The sequence below is a fragment of the Vicia villosa genome, linkage group LG4 (genome assembly GCF_029867415.1).
Source record: "Vicia villosa cultivar HV-30 ecotype Madison, WI linkage group LG4, Vvil1.0, whole genome shotgun sequence".
NCBI classification, from domain to species: domain Eukaryota; kingdom Viridiplantae; phylum Streptophyta; class Magnoliopsida; order Fabales; family Fabaceae; genus Vicia; species Vicia villosa.
The window spans coordinates 19,146,393-19,163,967 of NC_081183.1; the positions used below are offsets into that span (position 1 = coordinate 19,146,393).

The window sequence follows — 17,575 nt, forward strand, 5'->3', positions numbered from 1 at the left end:
ACTAGTATATGAGAATAAAGTCATACACGATTCACCACTTCACAACACATCCACGTCATTTATTAACAAGTAGTATACAATTATTTTACAACATCTAATCCATCATCACATCAACAAATAGCAATAACATCTTTGTAGAATCTTGTAAGAGCAAGGAGCTATTGCTTAGATCTTACTTAACATTTTTGTGTTGTATGTACTTAAACATTTGTTTTGTTGTTAGTCACCAACAGTTGGCCCATGCAACTGTAATCATATCTTTGATTAGTGGATTAAGTCATTTTCTAAGGAGAAATCACCTTGGCAGGTGGACAGTACTAAATCACCTTTTCTCTTTATTGCATACGCTAATGTGTATCTTAAACGAATATTTTACTAAAAATGGCAAAGTTTTGAAAACCCCATTCAAACCCCTTTCTTGTGTTTTTCTTTACCTTCTATAGTTACTATAAAATAAAATAAGAATTACCACAAAACAACACACATATTAGAAATGATTGATTTTGTTCAATTATTTATTTCTCTCTATTTGCAGGAAAGTTGCACTTGAATATTTGAAGTTATCATCCAAGATAGGAAGAGACATCTTGAAAATATTAATTGTTAAACGAGTGAAATTGGATGAGTAAAAAATGGAGAGTCTTATTGGTATGAAGATGGTTAACATGAACTACTATCCAACATGTCCAAATCCATAACTCACAGTTGGAGTAGGGCGTCACTCAGATGCAGGAACTGTCACAATGCTTCTTTAAGACGAAATTGGTGGATTGTATGCCAAAGCAGAAGATAAGAATAATGATGGAAAAGAAAAGTGGCTTGAAATTCTATCCATTCATGGCGATTTAGTCATCAACGTTGGAGATGCCTTAGAGGTTTTTTATCTTTAAACCTAATATCTGTGAAGCACGTAAATTTTAAACACAATATTAATACGATGATACTGATAGTAATTTTAATATTATAATATATTAAATTTAATTTTGTGTTAGTATCTGAAAAGGGCACAGACCAACACAAATACACCTTTTTTTCATATTTGTCATGTGCTATAAAATTTAAAATTATAACATATATAAAATTTTAAGAAGATGTATGAAAATTGTTCTAATGTTACTTTGCATCATTCCTAATAATCCTTTTCTATTTTACTTGAAGATACTTAGAAATGGAAAGTATAAGATTTTTGAGCACACAATAATGACAACATCCACACAATCAGGAGTGTCAGCTCCATTGTTCACTCTTCCTAAACCTATTAAGAGCATTGGCCCATTTCCAGAATTGGTGAAGAAAGATAGATTTGCTGGTTATAGAGAAGTCTTGTGGCAGGATTACATGGACAATTTCTATAGGACTGCTCATGATGGAAAGAAGACACTTGATTTTGCAAAAACCAACTCTACTTAATAATTCTATATAGGGTATGAAGTATGATCCAAGAGTTTATGTTTCCTTTCTCATTTTATTTTACAATGAAATGAGAAAGGAAACATAAATTACTGGTTCATACTTCACACTCTCTTTTGTAGAATTATTAAGCAGAGTTGAATTTTGCAAAATCAAAGAGTCTTTTTACCATCATGAGAAGTCCTAAAGTTTTTATCCATATAATTCTGCCAAATGACATCTCTATAACGAGAAAATCCATCTTTCTTCACCAATTCTGGAAATGGGCCAATCCTCTCAGTAGACATAGGAAGACTGAACATTGGATCTGATACTCTTAATTGTGTGGAAGTTGTCATTACTCCGTGTTCAAACCTCTTAGATTTTCCATTCCTAAGTACCATTAAGTAAAATACAAAAGAATTATTAGTAATGATGCAAAGTACATTAGTATAATTTTAAATTTAAAGATATATCAAACATCTAAAGCATCACCAACATTGATGACTAAAGCTTCATGGATTGGTGTAATTTCAAGCCAACTTCTTTTCCATCATTACACTCATCTTCTGCTTTAACTTGCAATCAACCAAATCCATCTTGAAGAAGGACTGTGATAGTTCCTGAGTCTGAGTGACGCGCTACACCGACTGTCATTTCTGGATTTGGACATGCGGGATAGTAGTTCATGTTAACCATCTTCATACCAACAAGACTCTCCAATTTTGACTCATTTAGTTTCACTCCAAGTTTACCAATTAATATTTTAAGATTTCTCTAACTATCTTTGATGATAGCTTCAAGTGAAACTTCCCTGCAAATAGAGCGAAATAATAATTCAATAAAACCAATCATTTCTAATATGTTCCAATAATTTAATATGGACTTACTTGCATATATTAGGCCAACATTAAAGAGCATCTTCATCACTATTGTAAACCATATTGATATAAACTTTTCATTCCAACACTTTTTCTACCTCAGGAACTAAGCTAGTTTCATATCTCATCTTTAAACATGGACTCCCACTATTGCGGTAAACAACTTTCTCTTATGGTGGCAAGTTGAAGAAAGAGTGTGTTAATATTTATGTGATTCCAACAACTCTAAAGGAACACAATGATTCCCTACTTGAAAGAATCCAAGTGTCTCAGTTGTTCTAAGAATTTCATCCACCACTTTTTCATGTTCTAGTCCATTGAGTTTTCACAAATCAATAGGTTGAACTTCACATGGTTTTGAGTCTAGTTTGTTGATTCTTTTGATTATGGGTGTATGTATATTTTTGGAACCTCTGATAAACCTGAGTCTACTAAGCATTTGATTCCATTTCCATCTTTTACAATAAAGTTGTACAATGAATTTGAAGAGTTTGAAATTTGAGCTATGAAAGTGTGAAATTTGTTATGCTTGGATTAAGAGGAAATTGTTATGAAAGAAGGAAAAATATGAAGCAAATAAATTGTTAAGGAATATAAAGTGAGTGATATGCTTTTATAAACTTTTTTTCTTCTGAATAACCCTCAAGTTGAAGCACTTGATGGTTATTAAGAAAATAATCCATGTGTAGGGCTAGTCCAAAGAGAGTTTTGCTCCAGCTTTAAACGGGGTCCCCGCAAATGGACGGTAGGATTGGTCTCTTAGGATTATTCAGTCGCAAGGCCGAATATCAAAATTTAAATAAAAATGTTGAACCAATTGAAACCTAAGAAGTTACAATTATTTATGGAATATTACATTACTATTAACAGCCAAGAAAAAGTTGTGAAAACTCTTTCGGTGATAACGGTTAGGTTGGTTGAGAGGAAAGACTGAAAAGAGAGAAAGAGATGACACAATGTTTAAGAAGATATGAATAAAATGATTTAGATGCATTGTTTAGTTTAAGAAAAAGATAGAAGAATATATATAAGAAAGAGCAGTAAATAATTTAGAGAAGTATTGTAATGCTATTATGCAAAAATTAATTTAATTATGTTTTGGCATAAATTTACTTTGGATATAAAAAAAATTTATTTGCTCTATATGAACTGTTCAATTATATATTGACATGTGACACGTATTAATTATTTGATAAATAATATAATTTTTTTTAATTATATTAAATTATATTTTAAAATTAATTATTTTGTTAATGCGATATGGCAAAAATGTATGATGTAACGTGAAGTAGCATTGTCACGTCATTGTTACCTCTTCAAATCTAAAAAATTTAAAAAAAGTTAAAAATATTTAATTAAGGAGAAAAATATTTTTGAAGGTATATCTATAACGTATCTTATGATAATGTTTTGCTGCTTGGTTCCAATGTAATGGAACTATAATGTATGATTGAGTGCATTCGACTAACATGACTGAATTAAATTTTGTAAAAGATCAAAATGTTAACCCGATTAAATTTTGAACAAATGGGACTATCTTAAGGAAATTTTTTCATTAGAGATCAAAATGTATAAAGTATTGTTAATAATTAAAAAATAACGAAAAAACATATTGATATAAGTCTTATTTGTAAGACAAATACAGGTTAATACATTAATATAGTGGTTGAGCATATTGCTCATTTACCTGGGGGTCCTTGGTTCAACTAATAAGTCCTCGTAAGTAAAAAACAATACACATCAGCAGTTCAGTCACGGTTCAAAAGTAGAAACAAATCGATTTAAAAAAAATATTGATAGGAGGACTAATACAACTCAATTGAATTTTGAAAAGAATTAAATAGAGACTATTTTTTGTAGGAATTAATACGATACATTTTAAATCTTTCAAAATAGCTATCATTTTTCGTACTTTTCTATATTTCCATACTACCTCATCTTCTCTTAGCAATAAAAAAACTAAATATTCTTTCTCCACAAAGTACTATGGCCAAACATATGGAATCCTCATCCATTCTCATTTCCCAATATTATTTTTTGTTTTTGCACCGAATGCCTTATCAACAATGTTTTTTTCTTTTTATAATTCAATGTATATGACAATAAATGACATAATCTACCTGTCGCTTTTTGTACTAATCTACATATGAATTTGTCTTTGTTTGAAAGAGCTAAAATGATGTAATATACTCCTTCCTTTTTAAATTTAGTATTAATTTAACAAATAAAATTGATTTAAAATGAATTCTTTATTATTTTTCGGTGTAAAAAATGTTATTATTTTACAAATGCACCTTTCAACTTTTTTACTTTGTTTATGGCAAATAAAATATAGGGATAATAAATTTTTGTCTTTGTCATGTAGGCGACTTCTAATTAATCCTTTGTAAAAAAATTGTGAATTTAGCTTAGTCATTTAGAGATTATGTTGTTTTAGACCTTTAAGTGAAATGACACACTTCATTGCCTACGTGTCGTGCTTAGTGGCGTACTAACTTAGTGTTTTTTTGTTTTTTATTTTATTTTCTTTAATCCTAGATATGCTAGCGTGAATATTTTATTTTTTTAATTATTTAAAATTCTACGTTGACATTTTATTCATTACTCCCCTTGTTTTTTTATAATTTTCTATGATACATAGGTAAGGGTACGGTAATTTTTGCGAGTACCGGTACTGATACGGGATACAACATTTTTAAAAAATAAGGTACGGGTACGTTATTAAAACATAAGATTTTTCTAAAAAATGTACGAGTAAAAAACAAGATTGTTAGAATCACAACAAAATATCACTATAAAAGTTAGTCAAAAAATTAAGATACAATAACAAGAAATTACAATACATAAATATATTATATTAATATTTAAAAAAAGTCACAAATTTCACTCAAAACTGAATCATGAAAAAAAATGAAGTACCACGGTACGAGTGCGTATCCGGTGCTTCATAGATAATTATCATTTTTTGACTTTTTACACGTACCAATGATATCTATAATTATTGTTACTCTTTTTTTTTGGAACAAAAGAGGGCCTAGGCCCAAAAGAAAAATAACTAAAGATTATCTAAGAAAACGCTACTAATTCCAATAGAATCCACCGCTAAACAAGGTTCCAAGAACACCGACACTTCAGTATATATGGTGAAGTTTTTATCATTGTTACTCTCTTTGCTCGTTTATAATTGTCAATTTTTGACTTTTTACACATATAAAAAAAGATAATAATAATTGTTTCTTGGGTTAAATATACAAAACCCCCCTGTAATATAGGCGAAATTCGCTTTTTCCCCCTGTAATTTTTTTTTCGAACACCCCCTTGAAATATAAAAATACTATGTGGTGAAAAGTTTTCCCCGCTGTAATTTTTTTAGTTTGATCCCCCCCCCCCAGATTTGGTGTTTAAATTACACGCTTTGGGGGGTAATCCAAACAAAAAAAATATTACAGAGGGGAAAGGAAAAAAAAATTACCAGGGGGGTAAAGCGAATTTCGCCTATATTACAGTGGTGAAAAGTAGTATTAACCCTTGGTAAAGTAAAGACTTGGAGTCGAAGGTAAAAGAATTCTAAAAGACTTTGGTAAAGATAAAAACTAGTAATTCAAGTAAATTGTGGTGAATCATACACACATTCTCTGAAACTTATTTATCGATATATGTTGGTACTTTGAGTATTATTGAGTGTAATTTGTACAGAGTTGAACACACTAAATCCTAATGTTAAGATATTAATTTATACTAGGTCGAAAATAACGACCTTTTCTTAACAGAATGCCACGTTCGCTGCTTGCATTCTTCTCATTTCTAAGGCTTCCACTCATCCTTTTTGGATAAGTTCGATCATATAAATTTAAGTCTTCTTCCTTTCGAGACACCGAACCAACCAACGTGACCATCGAAACAATCCTTCTCGAAAGCTCCAAATATATTCTAAGTATATCTTCATAAGTTAGTCTTGAACTTATCTTCGAAATAAATCCTTTATTCCAACATCTTTATTTCAACTTAATACTTTCTCAGTCGTCAAAATTATCAGCTAACAAATTCCCCCCAAGAAATGTTTATTTCGAAACTCTTGGAGAAATGGACATTTTTTGTGAAATTCCAATAAATGTCTTCCAAACATCTCATAAAGACGTGTCTGACCATACCTGATGATTACTCCAATTATCTAGGTGTAAAGTTATTTATGCAACTTCCTGCGCAACCTCTTATAGACTTCAACGTGCCCCACTCACTTTAAACACTTTAACTCCACTGAAGTGCAAACGGTTGTTTCCCTTCTCTATAAATAATACAGTTTTCACATTTTGAATGCTTTTTCAACTTCTACGCTTTCTTACAACAAACCTTTGCTTCCTTCTTCTTCAGCATAATCACAAGCTTCAAACCTTCAAAAAGTCATAACAATGCCACCCAAAGAAACTATAACGCAGAAGTAACAAGAGCTAGAAGCTTCTCAACCCATCATCAGAATCTCGTAGCCAGAATTGTTGGGGAACCATGAATTTATACAAGAACCTCCTATACTTGAGGAAGAAACAAAGATATATGCTTCCCATATACTTATTTCGTTAATGATTTCTAGGGAAACACATGTTTTTATGGGTTCTATACCTGACCGTAATGCAGATGCTAGCCTTATTTCAGTATTGTTTCTCGTTTATCATAGGACTTGACCTTTAGCTAGTAAAAAGAAATTAGATGACAAGGGAAAACCTGTAATTGTTGCACCATATGAGTCTCAGCAAGATCAAGCAAAGCGAAGGTTCTTTGATGGTTGGCATGCATTTTTCTAAAACATACTGAGAAAGATCATGTTGGAAGAGATGCAAAAGGACTTATCATTAAGATTTCAACATGTCGAGCAAGATGTCATGACATTCTGGCATGACATCTTGACTGCAAAAGATGATCTGGCAAGTGAATCAGGCAGTTTTATTTTCTACAAGAATCTCATGTTTCATCTCAGAATATTCTGGAAAATCAATTAGCTGATATTTTTACCAAGATTGATTCAATCGGAAGATTTCCACGCTTTCTATTATTGGAGACAATATAGGAAAGATTGGACTGAAGACCTATTTTCTTGGAGATCAAGTAGCAGATTTTTGGAAGCTCATCGTTGCGATTTCAAGCCCAGCCTAAACAAAGAAATATCTTTAAATAGAAGGGTTGTAACCTAGTTTTAGGTGGAACACCAATATTATATATTTTAGGGATTTAAGATTCCTTTTTTCTGTGTGTTCCATATGTGTATATTCACAAATCTGTAGGTGTTGAATGTTGTTTGATGTCTAAATATTTTAAGCAAGGAGATTATTTCATCCTCGTAATCTTTTAAGCATCGAGGAGTGGCTTTCTTGGAAGAGTGTCTTCCGATTTTCTTTGTTCTTTTATTTTGTCACAAGGGATTGTGATTGAGGGGATTTGAGGAGGGCCTCATACCTAGGTGAGTCTTAGGTATTAATCATAGGAAGGGTATAAGTGAGAAGTGTAAACGGTGACTGTTTAGATTCGTGTTGATTCTATAGTATATTGATTTCATCCCTGACTTGGTAGTCCCCAGAGTAGGAAGAATTGTTCTGAACTGATGTTGTACCCCAATTTTTGACCACAGATATACCACCATAACTTTAATATTAGGATCATCATTGTCATTATAATCATCATGCATTTATCTTTTATCAACCTAAAATACAAAAGTATTGTTGTTTGTTGCTTGTGTCCTAGATACAGAGGACTGATCAAGGAGAAGTTGAACAAATTAGAGTTTTGAGACCCACAAAGAAATTAAACATTATTCTATAATTCAAAGGATTCTCCAATCAAAATCAAATCCCAAATAAGTTTCAATACAAGATCAATCACCTTCAAGTTCATTAGAAGCTCCAATTAGGGTTTTTAACCTAATTTCTATGGAGGGTTGACTTTTAATCAGGAGATAGTTCCAAGACTCAAAATATGATTCAAGGGCATACAAATAAACATTATAGTCCATCCATATCATTCATTTCAAGAGGAAAGCTTGATTCATTTGAAAATCACAAAACTGCAATTCAATTGGAAAAAGTCAACTATGCAAGTCAACCTTTGACTTTTGAGAAAAATAGTCAACCATGGACTTTTAAGCATCCAAATCATCATCTTATGGATATTGAGGACATTTGATCAAAGAAAATTCAAATAATTCATCAAGAATCAAAAATTCAAGAAAAAGTCAAATTAGGGTTTTTAAGTGTATTTTGACATAATTCATGGATCTCCAAATTTTGCCTACACACTAAAAAATCTCCCAACATGAAAGTTGTATATCTTGGCAAGACAAGAAATTTATCACATAGGAACTTTTTGCAAAAAATTATTATTTTGAGAGATATGGAATTAAGAAGATAATTTTCAAAGACTTAGGGAACACAATTTTCTCTTTTCTTCACAAACAAGCAAGATGGTACACAAGTCACACGTGAACTTAAAACTATGAAATTTTTCCATCCAAAAATCCTAATTTTCCCTATAAATAGAGGACCTTTCTTCTTGGATCAGACACACCAGAATTCTCCAAGTCCACCTTCACTTGAAATTCTCCATTTCTTGATCTTTTCACTTTTATAGTGAATTCTTGTCCTAAGAGTTCTAGGTGTCAACCAATGGTTTAGACAACTTCTAAACATCATTTAGAAGGTTTCTATACCTTCCTTAGCCTTTCAAAGCTTCCAAAACCAAAAATCACTTTTCAACCTCCATTAAAGGTCTTTTTAAGGTCTTAACTTGCCATTTTTCAAACCAAACACTTCTAAGCCAAATTAACCACTCAAACAACTTCTAATAATCATATAGAAGTTGTACCATACCTCTAAACACTTGCCAATAGCCTTTAACCAGAAATCATCTTTCAAAATTTCCATTAAAGAACCTTTGAACTCAAACTTGTAAAAATCAATTCCACTTGTGCGTTTTGAGGCTTTATGGTTTAGATAAATTTTAAACATCATATAGAAGCTATCCAAACACCTGCATTTGATCTGTAACACCATTTTTATAGATTACTCACCATAACTTTTTCAGGTTCAAGGTGAAATCGTGTTCTTAGTTGCAGGCATTTTCAAGAACTTTTGAACATTGCAAAAGCTTCCTAGAGGATCATAGAAGGTGTCCAGATCCTTGATACACTCCCAGGTCCTCTAAATTGAGTTACACAAATCCATTTTCAGAGGTAAGAAACTGAACTTTGAGCTTACACATTTTTTCATCATTTTAATTAGTTATTGTTACCAATCCACTTCGAAACATGTAGGGAACAATAGCCCTAAAGTTTTAGGGCTTGATTAGTTGTTTACATAATTTAATTTTAAAAATGAATTTTAGGGTTCATGCGAAAAATCCATAAATTCTCGTGTTTGAACATGTTTTAGTTTGTGTTAATTATGTGTTTGTGATTGTGGTTGAATTCTGAGTATTCCAGTATTTTACATTTCCCAAATTGATGGAGTTTTGAGAAATTCCTGTTGATTCCATTGATGCTGTTGTTACTGTGTTCACGCGATCTGAGTGGAGAAGATGAAGTCCAAAATTCATTTTGGCGCGTATTTTAAAAATATAATATGTTGGAGTCATTCCATTAACGACTAAATCGTGTAGCAGAGTTGGCAAGAGTGTTTGAATGAAGCGTGTCCATAGGGTTTGGGGTTCGAATCCTCCTCGTCCCGGACCTTTTGCTATTTTATTTTTTTCTTCTGATTTTTACTCTTTGATTGTGCCTTATGTTGAATTGGGCTCACTTCTCTTTCACTTGTAGCATGCTGGCCCAGAGGTAATATTTTGGGTTTGTGATCTGAAGGTCCTGGGTTCAAACCTCTACAAAGACATTCTTAATTTTTTTTATCAATAGTTTATTTCACTTTTATTAAACTTTGAAAAATCATTAAAAAAATAGGTAAATTAATATTTTTGATCCCTTATTTTTTGTATGATTAATTTATATTGTCTATTTTTATGTTATGTTAAAAAATCATAAAAATATTTATTTTATCATTATTTAAAAATTAATCAAAAACAAGTCTTTTAATATATAAAAAAATTAACAAAAATATGTTTCCTTTTGAATGTTTTTCTAAAGTGACTTAGTACAACTTTGTGAATACTTGTTTAAGGTTATGATAGAGTGTCTTTCACTTATCTATGTACCCTCAGACCATTTCTCTTAAAGAAATTGGTATTTAACAATTAAAATTAATTAGGTTTAGGTGTATGTTTCAAAACCCTAATTTCTAAAACCCTAATTTGAAAAAACCTTAGGTTTAAAACCCTAACCAAAAAATTTGCAACATGTTGATCTTTGTTTATCCATGTTTATCTCTGTACATACTTGTTGATTTCAATCCATGTCCTGTACTTAATTATTAATCTTTGTTTTTGTACATAATTGTTGATTTTCTAATCCATGCTTTGTACTTTAATGTTAAACCTTGTCTTGTACATATACTTGTTGATTTTATATCCATGTGATTTGATACTTGTTATTATTTTATTCATCTAAACCAATGTTTAATCATCACATTAATTATTCATCATTCATATATGATTTGAATCCAAGGGTTTAGACTTAAATATCCATTATCTTTGTTGATTATCTGTCGCTACCCGCGAAAATTAACAGAGTCGCCACTAACATATTTATCCTGAAAATGAAGGGAATGCCAGCAAACCACAAAACAAAACAACGGTCTCACGACCAGAGAAAAAGGGTAAGGGAGTCGGTTACGCGAGGGGAAGGTACTAGCACCCCTCGCGCCCATTGTACTCGATAGTATCCACGCCTGTGTCTAAAACTATGGGTGTGTAACAAATCTACGCTAATCTGGACTAAAATGAATGCAGAATGTAGGAAAAAGAAAGGATTAAACTCGCACGGGCCCTACCCCGCTGCCTACGTATCCGTTTTGCGGAATCAGAGGTACCGTAGCTCGGCTAACTAGTTTCCGTTTGTCTTGTGTTTTTTAGGTGAACGAGTTACATTCACACTCCGCTGCTCGACCTTTGGAGACTTATGCTTGGGAATGGAGCGGAAATAACAAGCTCTTAAGAAAAGAAAATCAAAGAGTGTGGTTTGTGTTTTAAAGTATGCATGAGGAAAACCTAGGCTAAAGGGGAAAGCTTGCTACCTAATGTTATCATACAAAGGGTACAAGTCTAAGCTAAGCTGTCAACCTACGAGGGAAAAGGGAAACAAACAATAATATCACACAAACGAACATCCGCTCGTAAAGCAAACAAACCAACGGTACTGACCGAGTGGTAGAAAAGCGGTCCCGCCATAGTCAAGGGGAGCAACTCAACCCAAGTCAACCAAGCATTAGACCTCGCGAAAATGATCGGGCCGTAGACAAGAGGGCGGAGTCCTCTCAGCAACCAAGCCGTCACGGATCATAAAGGAAAACGGTGCGTGCGTACACCGAGCATCAACGTCGAGCGACGCGAGCTATAAGAAAGGCGGGGGTCCGGCTACATGAACCCTTTTCCTGACATACTCGATAACAAGATCTTGTGCAGGTTCAGAAGCGAGCAACGCGTAGCGTGCGCATACTGAACAGACTCGATGAGACTAGGCGGGGGTTGATTGCTAACCCTTTCCGCATGCCTTCCATGAGGACTTAACGGAGTGCCATATAGGACTTATTACACCGTGACTCCCTGCCGCAAAGCACAAATGTAAACACACCAACAAAAACAGAGCCTCTTTCGAGGGCTTGGCCAGATGAATGTCTAGGTCCTACTTCTCATGTTATAGGATGATGCGAGAAAGCGATAAAGTGCGAGATAAATAAAATGAAACAGAATCAATACCAAACGGATGATGATTCGTAAACTAAAGTGAAGCAAGACGAAGAAAGTAGAATCCTGTGAGCGAGCTAGCAAGCAAAAAGCAAATAGTCAGCACACCGATTAGCCACAAAAGCACACAAAGGTCGACACGCGCGTCGAGCACAACCACAATACACCTGCAAGAGGAACAAGCAAACCAAACAAGCAGATATAAAGTAAAAGGGATCGTGTCTCTGAGATGAGAACACGATACGAGTGAATAGGATTGTATCCCGCAAGTGAAACGGAACACACAAGTAATAAGTGCCGATCGGTGACTATCCAAGAGCCTTGCACACTAGCACACAAGTTAGAGATAACAAACATCGCAATCGGAATTGTGTTATTAGTATAAAACGAAAGGAAACTGACAAGTAAGGTAAACATGAAATGGACAATGAAAAATCAAAGAGAAATCAAACATGAATGATCTACAAATTAATGAAAATCAAGCATCTAGTAAGATAGTACATCTCATAAGCTTTCCGACGATATAAAGAACGTGCAACTCGGAGTTACGAGTAAAAAGTTATGCAAGTTTGAAGTTAGAAAAGAGAAACACAAAAATTACACACAGGAACCGGTTCCTGCATAGGACAACCCGGTTCCTGGTACTAAAAACCAGAGGCAGAAAACTGGGAACCGGTTCCCACCTAGGGACAACCCGGTTCCTGGTACTAAATCACAGAAGCAGAAAACTGGGAACCGGTTCCCACCTAGGGACAACCCGGTTCCTGGCACACAAACCAGTGAGCAAAAACAACGCAGGAACCGGTACCCACCTAGGGACAACCCGGTTCCTGGTACTAAAACTCAGAGACAAAAATTTTGGATTGAGTGGGAAACCGGTTCCCGCCTGGGACAACCCGGTTCCTGGCGTAGTAAAACAAGTTTTTATGCATTTTTAAGGCCCCGGAGCCATTCGCACTCGATCCAAAATCGTTCCATAGGCAATTTTCACAAGCAAACATCAACGTATGAATTTAGCACGAGTCCACAAGTAAAATTATCCTAATTATGCATAGTGCGACGCGTCGAGCCAAACAATTATCAAGCAAAAGTGCACCACATGCATTTGTACAAACACTTTGAGTGCGACACAAGTAACATACATGAATATTAACAATTATGCACATAAAATCAACACCGAATCATGGATCCATACACAAATACCACAATTCATCATCAACGGATAACAATTACATGCAATCAACACTTAATTCAACCACAATTCGCATGAACACGACTAATTCGAGCAAAAGATGAGCAAATTCACCGATCAATCATCATCAATCATCCATTAATCAAGAACAAGAGGTAGATCGGGATTCGAATTCACATAATAATCAACAATTAAGCACTTAATTCAAGATCCGAAAGCTTATCGAATGAAGATCTAACCGAAGCGCGAACACGAACACGATACGAACGCGAACATGACATGAACGCGACACGAACTCGAACGCGAAATCCGAAGTGAGAGAGAGAGAGAGAGAGGCGTGCAACTCTATATGGAGAGAGGAAGAGAAATTCAAACTTCGATCTTGATTCTTCAATCCATGTTCTTGATCTTGGTGGAAATTGATGAATCTTGATGAAAGTTTTATGTGATTTGTGGTTTTGATCCAAGGGAATTGAGAGAGAGTTGAGAGAAAGTGTTTGTGAAAAATTGGTGAATCGAAATTGTGAGAGTCCTCCCTTCATTTGTGAAGAGCAAAATGTTTATATATTGTCAACGCGAAATGTCCAAATTGCCCTCGGTGCGTCTTATTTTGGTTCGTTTTTAAGGAAACTCGGTTCGGCTCTGAATTTCGGAACGAAACTAATGCCACTCCAAAGCTGACCAAATTCGTGACTCTTCGCCTCGAGAATCGTCTCGATCCGATAAGCGATGAAGAAAAAAAACGTGCGTTTGAATGACGAGAAACGTCGATTCATCTGGCGCGACTGTGCAGAATTTTGTGAGTACCGCTCAAAGAAATCGATAAAACTCCAACTTCGGCTCAACATTTGAACAAGCATGTGTGACGAAGAATCGAAGCTAACGAAATTTCTGAGAAAATGCCGCCGTAATGGACTTCATACGATAAAAATCGAAGAAGTTATGAATTTTCAAACTGAGTGCGACATACTCGAAAACACACTTTTTACCGAAACAACACGACGATCCTTAAAAATTCTGGGAATTTTCCGTGCATAATTGGCCTTCGGTCCGAACATATGAAATCTTGGTAATGATGGTACAAAGCTTCAGTTAAATTTTCAAGTGAATCCGACGAGCGGATTAGGAGATATGAATTTTGCCAGGTGCAAACTCAAGAACACGGGGTCTTGCTTATCCCTCGGTCGGGAGCCCGAAACAAAATGATTGGAATTTGTAAATGCTTTAGGGATTTGAGCTGCCAGGCGCAAACTCAAGAACACGGAGTCTTGCTTATCCCTCGGTCGGGAGCCCCAAGCATGTATGAAGAGTGATTGCCAAGGTGGTATGCACGATGTAGTCGTCCGCTTTTGTCCCTTTTTTTCCTAAGTCGCCCTTTCGGGTTTTCAACTTAGCTGGTATATTTGTTTCTTTTTCATTCTTTTGCCTGATTCATTTTCTTTTCTTTCTTTTTTTTCTTCTCTTTTTTTTTCTTCTTTTTTTTCTCTTTTTTTTCAGGTCTATGCGAAGTATTTTTTAACTACATCTGCGTTCACAGGGTGCGGAAAGTTCTCACCATCCATCGTTGCAAGCATCATGGCACCGCCAGAGAACACTTTCTGCACAACAAAGGGGCCTTCATATGTTGGAGTCCACTTGCCTCGTGGATCGCCCTGAGGAAGAATGATTCTTTGGAGTACCAGGTCACCTGGTTTGTAGCTTTGGGGTCGCACCCGCTTGTCAAAAGCTTTTCTCATCTTCTTTTGGTACACTTGACCATGACCAATAGCTGCCAAACGCTTCTCATCAATGAGGTTCAACTGATCCAATCGATTCTGTACCCATTCTGACTCGTCAAGCTCGACGTCTTTCATAACCCTTAGGGAAGGAATCTCAACTTAACCTGGTAATACCGCTTCCATACCATAAACAAGTGAGAAAGGAGTTGCCCCAGTCGATGTACGCACAGAAGTGCAATAACCATGCAAAGCAAAAGGGAGCATCTCGTGCCAATCTCGGTAAGTCACTACCATCTTCTGCACAATCTTCTTAATGTTCTTGTTGGCCGCTTCAACAGCGCCATTCATCTTTGGACGATACGAAGAAGAATTGTGATGCTTGATCTTGAAGGACTCACAAAGCTCCTTCATCAACTTGTTATTGAGATTCGATCAATTATCAGTAATGATCTTTTCAGGAATCCCATAACGACAGATTATGTTGTGCTTGATAAAGCGAGTAATCACTTGCTTGGTGACATTCGCATAAGATGCGGCTTCAACCCACTTGGTGAAGTAATCGATGGCAACCAAAATGAAGCGATGTCCATTGGAAGCGGTAGGCTTAGTCTCTCCAATCATATCAATGCCCCACATTGCGAAAGGCCACGGAGAAGTCAATACATTCAAAGGCACGGGAGGCACGTGCACTTTATCAGCATAGATCTGGAACTTGTGACAAATTCTGACATGGTTATGACAATCAGTTTCCATAGTGGACCAATAGTAACCAGCCCTCAAGATCTTCTTAGCCATTGTATGTCCACTAGAATGGGTACCAAACTCGCCTTCATGCATTTCCTCTATTATTTTCGAAGCTTCTTCTTTCACAACACATCGGAGCAACACACCGTCATGATGCCTCTTGTACAATACCCCACCGTTAAGGTAAAACTCAGCTGCAAACCTTCTCAGAAACTTCTTATCAGTCACCGACGCTTCGGAAGGATACTCTTGTGTTTCGAGGAACTTTTTGATATCGTGATACCAGAGATTACCATCCAATTCAACATCAGCCTCAAAGCAGAATGCTGGCTCATCCAACCTATTGATGGTAATGTTAGGCGCGTCATTGGCCCATTTTACTTTAAACATGGATGCCAAAGTAGCGAGAGCATCAGCAAGATTGTTCTCTTCTCTAGAAATATGCTCGAATGTGATCTCATCAAAGTATGGAATGAGTCTCATCACATGCTCCTGAAGGATAGAAAAACACTTAGAAAGGGGGGGTTTGAATAAGTGTAGTCTAAAAACTTGGACAATAAAAATAAATTGCACAGTTATTTTTATCCTGGTTCGTTGTTAACTAAACTACTCCAGTCCACCCCCACGGAGTGATTTACCTCACCTGAGGATTTAATCCACTAATCGTAACAGATTACAATGGTTTTCCACTTAGCCCACGACTAAGTCTTCTAGAGTATCCTGATCACAACCTGATCACTCTAGGAACAAATGCTTAGACACAAGCTAAGACTTTCTTAGAGTATCCTGACCACCATGTGATCACTCTAATTACAACTGCTTAGACACAAGCTAATACTTCCTAGAGTATCCTGATCAACACTTGATCACTCTAGTTACTTACAAATTAATGTAAACAAATAAGAGTATTACAATTGCTTCTGAAAAGCTATAATTACAACAGTGATATTTCTCTTAAAGTTTAAGCTTAATCTCACTAATATATTACAACAGCAGTGTAGTGAGCTTTGATGAAGATGAAGTTTCTGAGCTTTGAGTTGAACAGCGTTTCAGCAAGTTTTTCAGAATAAGTTCGTTCAGAATTGGTAACCTTGCTTCTCATCAGAACTTCATACTTATAGGCACTTGAGAAGATGACCGTTGGGAGCATTTAATGCTTTGCGTATTCCGTACAGCATTGCATTTAATGTTTCACGCTTTTGTCAACTACCTCGAGCCTTGTTCACGCTGTGTCTACTAACGTTGCCTTTAATAGCTTCTAACGTTCCTTTTGTCAGTCAGCGTAGCCTGCCACCTGTACTTGCTTCTGATCTGATGTTTGTGCATACAACGTTTGAATATCATCAGAGTCAAATAGCTTGGTGCAAAGCATCTTCTTGTCTTCTGACCTTGAAGTGCTTATGAGCGTGATACCATGAGAACTTCAGTGCTTCTGCTTCTGAACTCAAGTTCTTCTGATGCTTTCATAGACCCATGTTCTGATTCTGCCTTGACCATCTTCTGATGTCTTGCCAGACCATGTTCTGATGTTGCATGCTAAACCTTCTGAGTCAAAGCTTCTGAGCGCTGATTTGTGCATACTCTTTATATATTTCCTGAAAGGGAAATTGCAATGTATTAGAGTACCACATTATCTCACACAAAATTCATATCCTTGTTATCATCAAAACTAAGAATATTGATCAGAACAAATCTTGTTCTAACAATCTCCCCCTTTTTGATAATGACAAAAACATATATAAATGATATGAATTTGCGATCAGAAAGAGCAGACGGCTAAAGACAATTACACAGCTATAGCATAAGCATGTGAATGT

The 17,575-nt window shown here is 35.3% G+C and overlaps 1 pseudogene; it reads right to left on the bottom strand.

Annotated features, from left to right (window-relative positions):
* Positions 1 to 1,014: 1,014 nt before the first annotated feature.
* LOC131596850 (scopoletin 8-hydroxylase-like) lies at positions 1,015 to 16,148 on the bottom strand (annotated as a pseudogene).
* Positions 16,149 to 17,575: the final 1,427 nt, after the last annotated feature.